Here is a 15,427-nt window from a genome sequence, read left to right as displayed (position 1 = left end):
ACCTGAGGAGTTATTCATTGGATTTTTTCACTTTAAGGAAAGCAAAATTACGAGCAAATTTCGTTTCTTGATTCTTTTGAAGCTTCCTTCAGATAGGATTTTCTCGGTTTGGTGAAACGGAACGACTCCTACAGACCAAATTCGATCAAATTTCTGGTCTCTAAATTATAGCCAACTGGCATCCTTATTTTCCTGCCGCAACATCTACGTCTGTTGGTATATTAAGTTGTCCGTAAAGTCATTCCGTCTTTTTCCATTGAGTGGGTTTAACTGTCTTAAATTTGTGCTGAATTTGATTACTTGCTAGTGATTCAAAAATGGAAAACAATAACCAACATTTGGTACATATTTTACCATACCACTTCCGCAAAGGAAAAAACGCAACACAGAATCATTAAAAGTAATATGATGTGGATGGTAATAACGTATTAAACCTTCGGCAGTGTTAATACTGATTTGTTAAAAATTCGGCGCGCTGAGGAAGACCAAGTCAAACTGATAAAGATAAAATAAAGGCTTTGACAGAATCAAATCGCCGATTAACCATACGGGAAATTGCTGGCAGTCTAAACGTATCGCAATCAAGCATTGGAAACCATATAAAAAAATTGGATGTGTTAGCAAACTCCATATAGAGTGCCACATGAATTCAAGGTACTCTCTAAACGAGAAGAAAACGGTCCGTTTTTGAAACGTGTGATAGCAGGTGATGAAAAATAGACCGTCTACAACGTCTTACGTAAAAAGTCTTGGACTAAGCACAATAAGCCAGCCCAAAACATTCCAAAAGCGGATGTTCACCAAAGAAGAGTTACATATATTATCTGTTCGATGGGATCGAACAAAGGTGTCGTCAATTGGATAAATTGAGTAACAAAATCAAGAAAAGTACCCTGAATCGGTAACCCGTAAAGATGTTGTGTTTCATTAAGATAATACTAAATCACATAAAAATTTACCCACTCGCCAGAAATTACTACAACTTGGATGGGATGTTTTGCCACATCCACCCTATTCTCCAGACCTAACACCATCGGATTATCATCTGTTTCGATTGCTGTAAAATACCCTTAATGGAAAAACTTTCGCGACTCATGAAGACATAAAAACGTACTTGTGGCAGTTTTTCCCGAAAATTTTTTATGAGGGCGGCCCCATGAAATTGCCCCAAAAATGAAGGAATGTTATTGAACAAATTGGTCAATACACCATTTAATAAAGTTGCTACTTTTAGTTAAATAAATTGCCTTTCGTTTACTTTGCAAAATACGCAATTGTGGACAACCCAGCAGATGTGGATATGCTCGAATGGTCTGCACCATTACTTGGTTCTCTTAGTTCCCAGGTAAAGCTGAAGTTGAGCATGGCAAGAGCTTTGCTTAAACCATCGTACTCAACTTTTCCAATTGAATATTCTAGGATTTTTAATTGAATTTTAATTAGAAATACATAATTTGAAGCATTGAGTCACTCGACATTGAAATAATTCCTTTTTGGGCTCGGTGGTTGACCCGTTCGATTAGTTGCCATTTGCCGGCGCTTAATGGACGTCACAATGTTTTTCCAGCTCGATGGTATAAAAAGGTAATAAAAACCGCCACAATCGAAATTTAACAACTCCGTCTAATGGAAATGGAAAATGAAAAATCGACGATGGCAAAAATAACAAAAAGCGAGCAAACAATAACCTATAAATTCACGTCACCAGGCGGCGGCAGTGCAGTCGCGTTGAACTTTTTACGCAACGATTTATACGTTGTGTTGCATGTGTGCCAATTACAATTATCCCATTTTTTGAAGATCGTAAAGACTGATTGTCCTATAGTCTATTTAATATGCGTTTTACTACCGGCTATACGCAAGTGGTCCCATTTTATAACCGCATTTTATCAGTCGTACCGTGCATTTGCATTTTTGCACACCAGACACGTTTGCAGGATACCAATAATTACATTGCGCACTTACACACATTCACACTCGCATTCACATATCATTTAAAACATATTAGTAATTGGAATTCGCTGACGGTATGTGGTAAAATCGATATGTTGCGTGTCCGTCTAGCGAGATGTAGCATCCTGCGAAGCAAAGAAGGCAGGCAACCTTCCTTAAAAACTCAGTTAAATATAGAAAGAGGCTTTCGTGTAGTGCAGGCTCAACCAAAACCGGTCTGAATTATACCAAGAAATATTGTCCCGACCTCGCTTTGATCGAAGGGCTTCTTTTTCAAGAGCACTATTGCCAAATTGGGCAATCTACAACCGTTTTTTCGTCTTATGACTTTCAAAAATCAAACTGCTCAATAATCAAACCTGCCTTTGAATGGAAAACATGCACTTCCTCAATCATTCGACATAAGATAGAAATACATTAGTGAACCAAACACAAATCTACCCCATAAGAGCCAGTGCCAAACACTCGTGGAAAACTCCTCTAAAAATAAATGAGCGTCCCGCCGGAAAATTTTACACCGCGCAAGTGCAAAACTTCGCATTACGTCAATTTCTGGCAGTTTGCAAATGTGAGATTAATCATCTCAACAGAATGTATCACAATAAATCAAATATCAAATGAGAAAAGCCATAATAGATGTACTGAAGTTTTGCAATTAATATTAATCTATTAGGTGTACCGATGTTATTACGGCCAATCCCCTCATATCAGTATTCCTATATTACCTTCAGATCTAATATCAATAAGCCTGATAGCTAAACATTGGGGACCTTTCAAAGTCACCCAGAGATTCCGTTAAAAACTAATTGAACCACGTTCCCGACATTGAATCGATTTGCTCAATATTTGCTATTCAAATAGTGATTAATAAGATGGCAAACATCATGTGGGTATGTAACGCCCACAGGAAACAAGAAGTTCTTTCGGCTCTCTTAGTTGAATACAATTGAATACTGTTACTGGGAGAGAAATCTGTATCCATTAGGAGATTTTTTGAGAAATTCTATAAGATTCTGATTACAATACTTCCTTGCTTCCCATTAAGTGTAATGGAATTATAGCCCAAGAGGATTACCGGTGAAAACACACATTGCATGTTTCTGCAGTATTGACTAAGTCAATGATGGAAATGGACATCTTTCCAAGTGAAAAATGGAGATTGGTATCTTTAATTAGTTTAATTAAGTATAACTTAGTTTAATTACTATTATATTGATATATTGAACGCTCAATTCAATACGACTTTCAGGCCAAAACGAGTCTAAACATAAAAGTAAATAAGTCGATAATCTCGGCACACGTTAGTGTGAAGAAAATTGAAAATCAAACTGATAATACATCCATTAAAACTGTATAAGCAAATTTAAAATCCCTGCTAATATTGATTTTAGACCATTCAAGAAATATTTAATTAAAAATTAGAAGATTTTACACAATGATTTAATGCGATTTCAAGAAGCTAACGAAGTGATAATATCGTGTAAAAAAACTTATTGTTATGTGACAACATAATGGATTTCTGTCCACAATCCTTACAGCCAATCGATAGTTAATAATACAAAACAGTCAATAAATGCTAATCATATTATTTACATTTTTATTTTACAACTGGTGAATGATTTAATGTGATTTAAACTGAGTTTAGTCTAGGCGATAGGTACCTTATTTAGCTCCACGGAGTGGTTCTTCCGACATATCACGATTCCTTCAAAGTTGTTCTACTTTATGTAATTTAATAATATTTAATAAACGAAACGAGCAGGCGATTTAACAAATCGGCGTAATAAAAACTCATATCACGCAAAGGGATTAGATAAGATTCCATTAAAACTGAATATAGATCGGTGTAAAATGATATACGTCGATTTACAGTAAATTTAAAATAGTTCAACATTAAAATCGATTTAGCGCCACTATGAGATTATAAGATTTCATTAGATTTAAAGGAATTGGAAAGGTGATTTAATAAATTACTGAACGTGGTTGCGGGTTTAAAACTGTGTATAAAATTAATAAATTTATATTGAATTTAAAATGATCTTCTGCGATACATTATCGCAATTGTCATTGAGTCAATATAAATTAAATCGAAAATACTGAGTCCTTGAGTATAAATCCTGTTTAAATTAATTAGGGCGGTAATTGCCCGGGTATGTAATTATACCATTAAATTCCTCCCGATTTAATAAAATTTAATGAAAGTGATTCGATCTCGAATTTAATAAATTTAATAATCTTTTAACGATTAAAGGTATTGAAAGTCATTTTTCAACATATCTACCTATACGTGCATCTGATTTAGCAATGACATAATGCGACATTCCGACGAATTTAAGCTCAGATCTATACTTATTGCCGGGATTGCAGAGCAAAGAAAGCACTTTCCTCTTACGTAATAACTTTCCTCAACTCATATCTCGCTCTCCCATTCGAAAGGAATCGTATGAAAACCTATAAGAGATTTTGGAACATTCTTTATTCTGGTCAATGTCTCTACTCTGGTCTCTATAAGTCTTAGATATGCTTTCAACCAAAAACACATTTTCGCCCGGACTAATTTCCCTCGCACGGGCTCACTTTATTGAAAATTCCATTCCTTTTTTAATGGAAAAAAAAATTCTAGAATCTGTAGGTTTCATGCACTGTAGAAAAACTTCATTTAACTAGTGTCCTGGTGCGAAATACTTATGTTTCCGTAGGGGCAAACCACTCTTCAGCTGATTGGTTTTCCCCAGCGTGGTCTCGTTTAATATAAAATTGTCTACGCTGAAACCCGAGATGAAAACCATCTGTTATCACGACTTTTCGCGGTATCTAAAATTAAAATTAAAATCATTTTGCTGCAATCCCCGTGAAAAGTAACAATTTTCTAGCGTGTTTTGACGGGGCAAAAATTATTGTTTTAGGTAGATCTGGGCTACAGTCCAAGTTGGGCCAATAACAAACTGACAAATGTTCCCGTACCACTCTTCCAGTACACATTATATTTAAAGTTTAAGTATTCCAAGTTACTCTTGAATTGCAGGAAAAATAGTATATGAATTTCCGAGGAAAATTATACCTCGGCCTGCGATGATTTCTATCCGAGGCGCAGCCGAGGCTATCAACTTATATGGCCAGCCAATATGTTATTTTTCTTTCCAGATACACAATATACCATTATATCGTGAGGTCAGAGATATGTTGCTACATGGAAAAATGCATTTTCCCTCTGGACTTCCTGAAACTTGAGGTTCACGGTTCCTGCACGAATCCCTTATGGCTTTAGGTGTTTATTTTTCTCTGCCTGATTTTCCTTTGCGTGGTCTCATTTGATGGAGGCTCTTTCCAATGATGAAAAACTTCAAATATCGTGTCTATGAAATAGGCATGAGATCTAGAGTTTCAGACTTATTCGCGTTGGGGAAAAGGGCGTCCCCGATTATTCTCTGCGAGGCATCATTTGAGAGAAAGTTCCATGCCGTTTCCAAGGCGAAAATCTCCTTTTGTGATGAATTTCCTTCATCTTTGAGGAATCCCTTCGAAAAAATGGTGCAAATGACCTATTCCAGTTACGTGCACAGCACTCATATTACGTAATTTCCAACGAACATCACCTCCATTTTTCTCTATACACAATAAAGTCATTGCTCCCTTTCATCTACACATAGCACCTCGTATATCGTTGTAAACTGGAACATTTCTCCATTGCTGACTGAATCAGCTTTAACATTAATTAAAATGCCTTTGAGCCATAAAGTGGCCATAAATGCTATACTAACATAAAGACAATCAATAGTGTTCAGAAGCTGAAAATATCCATCATTAACTAATAAAACGACACTGCCAATGAAATATGGGTCAAAAGGAACGGAGCACGTAAATAATAAATATTTGAAACAGTAAACCGATAGCCTATTGAATAAAGAAGTATAATATATTTACTTTTACCTCCTTACTATACCGTATTCTGGCGGTTACTTTATCTGGTTGCAGTAACAAGTGTCCTTAATAATGCCCATTTATTTATTCGTTAGCTTTTTTTAGGAATTCCTGCAGTTCGCACGGGCTGTCATAAAATTATTAACCGCCTGCAATTAAAACAGCGCATTAATTGCTTACTATTGACTAATTGATGTTGACTTTCTTTATGACGGTTCTTGGAAACGGCCGCGTGTTCGTTCGCAATGAAATATGACCCGTGTCAGGTTTGTTTCATAATTTTTCGGAATTTATTATAAGCCCAGATAATATACTGATGTATTAATTTTATGTTTTACTAATTAATGACTTATTATGTCTTTTTTCGCTCATTTATGGCGTGCCAAGGTAAAATGAACACTTGATAAGTCTGTGATGTAGACATCGAGCAGAAGTGGAACACGGGTGGGTATGGGGGAAAGCCTGGGTGGACTTTTGTATAAATAACGGAAGAATTGGAGAAGTTCACAGTAATAGACAAATGCTTCAACTAAATGTTAATGTACCACCTTCAGGATTCTTAGGATCATATATCCGCAATATGATATATTTTCTTGAACTGAGAATGCAATTTTCTTCGCAGTAGTTTCGCCCACATTTCAGTTAAGTAAACATGGTATCGAAATACAGCTTCAACTTGAATCAAGTAATTCTTTTATTAACTTGAGAATGCCAAATTCTTATGTTGACTAACTGTTCGTGTAGTGCATTAAGCTAAGAAAATACTTAAAATAAATAGGTACTAGTTCAGTCAGATTTTTTTATTTCAAATAAAGAGTTTTACCAGAAAGTGCCTGCAGATTTAGATATTCAAGAAAAGTATACTCTTTTTCCTGTGTGAATAGACAACATTTGGAAATTGACATCTAAATTGAGATTTTACGGCCTAGAAATGTGCAACACCAGAAAATGTGGTTTCATCTATTACAGATTTTAATCATCAACGCCTTTATAGATGTTGCCCTTGGCGATTAAAATCAGATTTTAATCGTCATCATCTATTATAAGCTCGTGGACTTCAAAACGCATAATGAAGATTTTTAGCTGATACTTGAAGTTAAGTGCCGTATAAAATAAAAAGGATATTTGAATGCGGCAAACTCATTAAGATAAATGCATTCTTCGTGTACTATACGAAGATATTTAAGGTTACATACGTTACTCAAGAAAACTGTTGCAGGGGCGGCAAAACGACCATGTTTATTTTTTTGGTAAAATTTCTGCTATGCAAAACTCCCCCACAGAAGAAGCCCCTGACCATACACTTGTACAACAAAATATCACTTTATCAAAAATATCGAGTTTTTTTTAACGTTTTCGATCTAATAGCGCGCCCTGTACAACTTCTCTATTCTTGCTGTTATAATCAGTGCATGCAGTTAATCCTTGACAATCTCGCATTTAGTAAAAAATTAATAGGAAGCAAAGCAGATATACAGACACAAGCCCAAACTAGAAGTCGGTCAAGCCATTTGCAATATGTTAAATCGCAACAGAATTAGTGATATTATCGATGCGAACATGAAACGATTGGAAATTGGCCATCAGAATGGCGAAATTGGTGGTCATGTCTCGGGGCCTTTTTCTGCTTCCCCTCATATCTCTATTCGCCAAAGAGTTTCGAAACTTTGAATTTTGGAATTTACAGTAGCTCTGTGTTAACATTAAAAATGGTTTGGCTAATGTCTAGTTTTTCTTTTCTCTGTGTATCTGGCTTGGTTCCAATTCCTTTCTTAGTGATAGACGGATTGCCATGGATCAACTGCATGCACTCATTATGTGAGCAAGAATAGAAATGTTGCTCAGAGCAGTTACCAGATTGAAATGTTGGAAAAAGTCGATGTTTTAAATAAAATGATATTTTGATCGAACCATGTATGATAGAAAAAAAATCGAAAACGTGCTCCTTTTGCCGGCTCTGTAGCAGTTTTCTCGCGCAACATATGGAACTCCAAGTAACTTTGTAAATATATAGTCCAAGGATTCAAGTATTTAAATATGTTTCTGGCATTTAAACATCTTTCTGATTTTTGGAGGCACTAAACTTTAGATACGAGCCGCAAATTTTTATTACGTGTTTTAAAGTTCCAGCAGATTTAAATCGTCAACATGTTCATATTATCGTCCAATTTTCTCTCATATAGTCACATAAGACAAATTGGTATATGTTTTACCTACTTAACCTGGCAAAAAGACTCTTCTAAAGGATAAACCCACCTATATTCCTGAAGAGTATAGGTAACTTTATCCTTTTATCATTCTTGCCATTGAAAGTGCTTGAAGTCCATCCGTTCAAGTCAAGTATATCCAAAATTTTAAATTACTTGACTTGATGAATTCCGTACTCCTAAAAATGTCAACAATACGTGGGAGTATGGACTTTTTCCTTGGAAATATCATTACAAGAATTTGAAATTTCCTCTTCCTAGGACCTGAATCCAAATTATAACCAAGGGAAAGGAAACCCACCCCCACAGTAGCTCTTGATAACCCACTCACAAACTATGACAAGCGATGTTTATATTGGGACGTGCGTAAACACAATCGCCCCTATTGGTAAGCTTCTGACCTAAATAGCTAGTTAAGGACAGCTACCTTTAATATGACGGAGTCATTCATCAAGGGGCTGAATCAATTAATTCAGGGGTAGGTTATAAGAACGAGGGGTGTAGAACGATTAAGCGCCATGATTGATTTCCAACTAATGACAAAGTGAGACGATGCCAACATTGTTTGTTTATAAATTCATTAGAAAAACGCTCCGCAAGGTGAGGTTTGTGGCTTTCCACGTATGACACGTATGACAATCTTTTCGAGGTGGACGACCCGCAGCTGACTCAGCTATTAGTGTTGGCTCATGTAGATTCTCACTAACATCGAGATTAGCCAATATTGGCAATGGAAACTTGGCCAGGCACTAATCCCTTACATTGATGGAAAGTCTCTTTCAGTCAACATTTAACCAACCCCGCATAATAGAGTACAAAACCGTGTTTACAACTGGATAATCCACCTTTTTATCGTCGTCAAACAGGAGATAAACAATAGTTAACATAATTCATTGGGCGAGGCCTGCGGCCCCATTTGAGGCCGACTTTGAGACATTCCGTGATTTTTCCTTAGTTTTATCTTGACAGGGTTTATGGACATGGTAAATATCATGGCTCACCGAAAACAAATAAACAAGCACTTGAGATCCGCCAGAAAAACGGGGTCCAAATAAAAATCGGCCCCAACCCTAAGAAGAAACGCAAACACCATTAAAAGCTGCGCAGATATTTGTACAGGATACACACCGAGTGTGTGCAGACTCATCATTTTAATATAATGTGTTATTGTCAACAATTTCATTGAAAGCTTTGACATGAAAATAAACGAACTTTTTTGGATACAGGAAGAGATTGACAAGGTTTTCATGAAGAACTGATCCACTGTTGTTTACTTGTGAATGTTATATATTTGTTTTCCACTTGGAGATGACACATGTGCCTCTCTACAAAACTTCGTTGTAGCAGGAAGTGCACGGCTCCACTGGATTAGGCAATTTAAATTCTAAGAACGACCTGGAGGCCATCAAGCATTGGAATCGTTAAGGTAATAGTCGCGCAGAAGTTAAATTGCAAGACTTAAATTGAACTGACACGTTCTAGCGAGGCCTCAATTAATCAAGATCTTTATCCAAATGAAATCAATATTGCACGGCAGTGTCTCGCGACGTCCCGGAACGAACACTTTCTGAACGCTAATAACATTGTTCTTTAAGATGGTTTCATGTTGCTTTGGGGTAAAAAAGACATTCCTCGTCCAAAACCCGACCATCTGAAGCGAGCTTGTCGCACGGAACCAAATGTTGAGAATCGGGACCGTAGCGACCGACCATGAAAGACGAACGAAGAACCAGTTTTCAGAAGCAACGTGCTTCGATATAAAGAAGATGAACGAAAGAAGAGGCTTGAATTTACTCTTCGGGGTCACCAGACGTCGCTGTGTATTCTGGGAATAACGAACGCAATTCGATTTCTAACTAATGATATTCTGATTTTCTATTGAGACTAATACGAGCCTCCATGACTCCATACCTATCTAAAACCTCTGGTACTAGTACAATCAAATCACTTGTGGAAATTACCTGCTAACTAGCAGCAGTCGAGCGAGTTGTGAGCATGCTAAAATATTACCCGCTAAACCAGCATAACTTAATAAGCATGCAAATTGTATGGGTGTTTTGTTTTTTCTGCGGTAAATTACTAACATATTGTTTTTTGGGCAACCAGGAATTTTACCTTTATCAAACCTCAGAGTTTTGTTTGTATTTTTTATGGAAATCGGGAATCCACTATGAGCCAATCGAGACCAACTATACCAGAACAAAACAGCTTAGCCTTGGGCTTTGCGAAACCATAAACCACAGCTTAGCACAATAAAAAATAGTAAAAATACCTTCTCACGGATAAAGCCTTTTGGTCAAAATGCAGCAGTTATTAATCAGTGCGTGTCTGAGTTTTGCTAGAGGCTGATCGTATGAGTCTTTGTCATTACTCCTAACTCTTCTCCCCCTTCTTTAAGCCCACATTGTGGTATTCATAGCAGAAAGATAAAAGAGACATTCAACCTAAAGTATGCACTTCTTCATCAATACTACCAAATTCTACACTCCGTCTTCGCATAGGAAAGAGACTTGAATATCAACATTAGGATATCTGGTGCTATTGTAGGTTAAACAGCTCGGGAATTCTGATTCAATCCCTGGCGAGCTTGTCAACCTCAAGATCATAAGATCAAGGGTAATATTCTTTAATCTAATAGAAAATACAATAGCCATAATGACTGAAGTCAGAATCAGGGTCTGAATGACTCTGTTGTTCACTAGCAGTTGCCAGAATCTAGAGCTAAATCTAACTCTCAAAGGTACATTTTTTTTTAATTTATGATAGAAACATCATGTAAAAATGCATAGTTTTAATGTGTAGGTCTCTGACTAAAATTGATTCCATGAATCTCATTCTAATCCAAAATGCTTATCACATGGAGTTAAAGATTGAATGATTCCATTCTCGCTTTCATTGAAAATTTAGATATGTTTTCCTAGTCTTTTTAGATTGTTAGCCAAAGTATGGGCCAAAGCCGATGTCGCTATTTTCTGACAAGAAAATTAAAATCCTCAAGATGTAACTGGCCACGAACAGCTTCCTTGAGATAGAAAAATGTAGTAGAAAATGCAAAAATCAAGGTAAAAGCTTTTCTCGCATTTTCCTCAACAAAACATCAAGCTCAACTCATTCTTCTCAATTTCAATTTAAATAGATCCTCCACGGGAGGTTAATTTCTTTACCAATTACAGACAACGTTTCATGCCATCATATAATCACGAGCTTTTTCAAAGAGTTATAAATGCCCACATGTCTTTAGCTAATTCCTCCATCCTACCCAAAGATTATCACTAGCAACTTTGCCCCAAACCTTCATACAACACGTCGATTTCCAAATTTGAAAAACTGGATGGAGTGCCAGTTTTCATCAATGTTTTTTATTATTTCTGTTAACAAAATCTTTTACATCAACACTTGATGCGACTCTGCTTTTAAAATGTCCTTAGCTTGACTAATTTAGGGAGTGCAAAATTACAAAAAAGGACAATTTGCAGAAATTATCATAGCGCTCTTTAAAAATACAACTGTGCTTTGGTGTCTTCAAACAGTAAAAAATGTTTAAAATTCATTTGCAGTAAAAATCCTGAAAAAAATAATTTCTGAAAATGATTCAAAAGCTGACGAAGGAATATGCATACCATGACAAGTTCCCCTGAAAGTGAGAGACATTCTTCAGCAATTTAATAATTCTCAGCCTCCATTAGTTTAACATAATACTATTATGCATCACTTTCATAACGCATATTGACTAATTGAATTAACAGAGGCATAAATTCAGCTATGGGAGCCCTTTCAATATAGTAATGGAAGGCAGAATTTTCCGTTAATTTCCATAATGCAAAAATTCTTTGAATATTCTGTAGATAACAGGGTGGCAAACACATTCCTTTAAATGAGTCATTCTAGTATTTTTAGTATTATAGTATAATGCACTTTATCCATGCACTTGAAGAGCATCTACCCATGTACAACACAAGTCTTGACACAAGTTCTTCTTTAGTCCCCACTCGTTCTTATGGACAATTACATAGGTCCTCCTACGTCTTTTCTTAATGAATGCAAGTTCTTTGAGAGTAATTATTAATCTTAACCTATGCCAGAAAGGTTATCAAATGTCATTAATTATTATATTCGGTTCGGAGATCTTCAGACATTAAAGATCCAAAGAAAAATAAACAAACCAGGGAGGAAATAACTTATCGTATTTCGGTAACTCGGAGAGAGTTATAACTGTGAAAGTTGCAAGGAGTTTTGCAAGGAGTTTTTTCATCTGTTACGTAAAGGCAGAAATTTTGCAGATCACTTCTGGAAAATTCCGTTTTAGTTTCATCATTTAATGCAATAATGTGCATCTTCTTATGTATTTCTTTGTCAGGTGAAAGCTTTATGATGAGGAGATTTGTTTCCCTTCAGGGCTTCAGTTATGCAGTACTGGATATTTAGGCTTCAGTGCAAAGCGTTTCCTTTCCTCCATTGTATGGTTTGTCTGAATGATAAAACTGCTACTTCATATTTTCAAGATTGTTTTGAAATTTAAATTGCGTTGTAAGGCTTAATTTGCGATTAAACTCTTCATCAAAGCACAATAAACTAAAACCTTCTAGGAATTGAGATGGTTCATCATATATAATAAATATATCCAATTGCTCTTATTACTCTGCTTATCATGTCAAATCCTCAATCTAAACATCTATTAATGATTAACGATTTTTTTTATTAATTCAAATATTTGATAAAATCGCCACATCCATTAATGCAAGCTGTTTGTTGTGCCTTCCTAATCTTTGACTCACACCAAATAATTTTCAACCTCCCTGAAGGGCAATACACGTTCAGTTGTTATGTTTTTCATATTTGTCCAGGAATCATTAAATCATCATTTTGCTTTGGCTGAATAGAAGGCTCAACGTAATTCCTCAAAAAAAAGAACTGATTAGTGCCGAAACTGGGAATGTTAATGCCAATCAATGAGACCGCCATTTGGTGCACTCCCTAATAACCTCTAATAACCTTCTCAACAGCAGGGGAATGGATAACTTCTGACATTGCATGTATGCATTTAAGTCGCATTAATCTTAACTAATAGTGAAAATAATTAAATAAAAAACGGGTAAAAAATAGATAAATAAAAGAGAAAGGTGTAGGGGCGAAATATGTTGTTCATGAACATGTTTGAGGGCAAGTGCTCCAATTACCAGGAAATTGAGCAGAATCCCAGAGACATGGCTAAGCTAATGGCACTACCAGCCAAAGCATTCAATACCAAATTCGATCACCAAGCACCACATAGACACTTACTCATGAACTTAATGGTTGAAAAAGCGGTATCCAACATGAGACGCCAAATGGGCATGTATCCAACAAAATAAAACCACTATCTCACAAAAAAATCAAAGTAAACTCGACACTCCACAAGAAATAATCCAATTATCCGCCCTAGAGGACCAGCCAGTTGCGCTCAGTCCACCGGGTCCAGGTAGGTCCACACACGAAACAATGTATCGTAAAGGTACACAAAAACTATAATCTTGAAGACATGCTTCTTCGAGGTCAGTGTTCGTTTGGTACGAGGGCCGCGTCTTTTCTAAGCGATTGAAGTGAGACGATTTCCCCTGAAAAGTCTCATGGAACTAGTCGAAAATCCACGGAATTTGAGTGTTTTTTCATAAACATTTACCGTTGTTTTTGCACGGGGAACTGCGCGAGAGTGCCCAGAGGAAATCCAACATACACGCACCGAATCGACGAACGTTCTGCATCCACCGCGACTGCCTGTGGGACCCGACCGAAGATGTCATCAGGCAAGCTCGGGCAGAAGGATGTCGGGTCGCACCGGCAGCTTTCGGGCTTCTCCGGAAGGTCTGAACGGCGACTCCACCCACATTTCTTCTCCACTTCTTGTGCAAGTTTGGTTCACGAAAAATTGTGAATCGAAGCTATATCAGATTGGGAAGGTTAAGGTGAATTATGACCATTTTCGTCATGTGTCAAGCAATTCGGCAATTATCAAATTGGAACAAAGAAATTATCAATAAATTTTATGTTCTGGCAGTCGTCTGTAAGTGAACCTTAGGGAGGCACATAAGAACTAACTTTCTCATAAAAACTAAAATTTCTTGAGCGAGGGAGAGAGAAAAGAAGGCTCACAGGGACTGGAAACTTACTGTCCCGTTGGTGTGGGAAAGTCATGTTTTAAGAGAACACGTAGAAGTGAGACTTATTTACTTTAACATTGGATGTCGGCTGGATCAGGTGGCGATCGCCCTTTTTGACCGCACCGAACGGGGATTCCACCCACATTTCTTCTTTACCAACCTATATGTACTTCAAATGGGGAATTTCAGCTAAATATCAATTTTAATTAAACAGAATTAGTGGTTTATTAATAAGTTTAATTTTCGAATAGTCGGAGTCAGGGTTGCAAAGCTAAAACGAAAGAGGTACATGGGAATACAGTGCTTAAATAAAGGAGGGAATGCCAAGACCCTCTCAAGAGAGTAAAAGTCAGAAAGTTGAGTTGAGCGGTTGAGAGCGTATTTCTGAGATCTTGGGACTAATGTTGAAGGTTGAAAATAGCGCATGAAAGTCGATGGAGTTAGAGGATTTCCTTTCCTTTATCAATTCCAGGTACCAGTAAAATGTTGGCGACGTTGTCGTACAAACATCAGCTCTATTGAACAAAAATATCATTTTTCAACAGCTCTAGTCTTTACCAATGATAGGGAATATTTGCACATTATTAAAACATATATTATCAGGCAATCTAACTGAAGATCTTCAGGTACAGGAATGGTGGTAAAGTACGGGGACACGAAGCTTTCCCTTAACAACGAGCTAGAGAGTGAATGCCATCTCTCATGAGAGAGATGGCCAAAACTGTGAATCAGCGGTTGGAGTACGTGGAAACATGACCATATTAATAGAACTGAATACTAATAGAATAAGATACTGGGTCTCCTAGAAACTCAAATATGCGACTCGACTCACAACAACAATTGTAATCTAAATAGATATATTTAGGAAGAATCTGGTAAGACCGGAAAGATAAGGCGTATTATAACCACGGATTTAGAACAACTGTAAATGAATTTATTACAGGAAGAATTATTAGAGGATTATCAATACATTGTATATTTAGAAACGTTAATATGCGACATCCTTGGCATACCAATGGAAGGATCAGTTCCAGGCCCTTTTCGAGACAGAGTCGGATTTGAGAATTTCAGTTCATCGACCAGGGTATACGTGGGAACATAACTGTATTAAGACAACCCATATTAGTCAAGAATCCCGGGTTCCGTGAGCGGAATTTGACCTTTTCTTGACTCTAAATGGCAATTTCACCCACAATTCTTCTACATTTC

The 15,427-nt window shown here is 36.7% G+C and overlaps 1 protein-coding gene across 8 annotated transcripts in view; it reads right to left on the bottom strand.

Moving 5' to 3' along the window:
• Positions 1 to 13,863, bottom strand: part of Eph (Eph receptor tyrosine kinase) — a 137,920-nt gene extending 124,057 nt beyond the window's left edge. For 4 of the 8 annotated variants that reach the window (XM_066399765.1, XM_066399766.1, XM_066399768.1 and 1 more), the window contains exon 1: positions 13,362 to 13,862. The gene's annotated coding sequence lies outside the window, so the exon portion shown is untranslated. Of the gene's footprint in view, positions 1 to 13,361 lie in introns of all 8 variants that reach the window. The other 4 variants (XM_066399771.1, XM_066399772.1, XM_066399767.1 and 1 more) reach the window with 3 other exon arrangements.
• Between the last annotated feature and the right edge of the window lie 1,564 nt (positions 13,864 to 15,427).

The sequence above is a fragment of the Euwallacea similis genome, chromosome 19 (assembly GCF_039881205.1).
Source record: "Euwallacea similis isolate ESF13 chromosome 19, ESF131.1, whole genome shotgun sequence".
Taxonomy (NCBI): domain Eukaryota; kingdom Metazoa; phylum Arthropoda; class Insecta; order Coleoptera; family Curculionidae; genus Euwallacea; species Euwallacea similis.
This window is presented reverse-complemented; position numbering and strand designations above follow the sequence as displayed.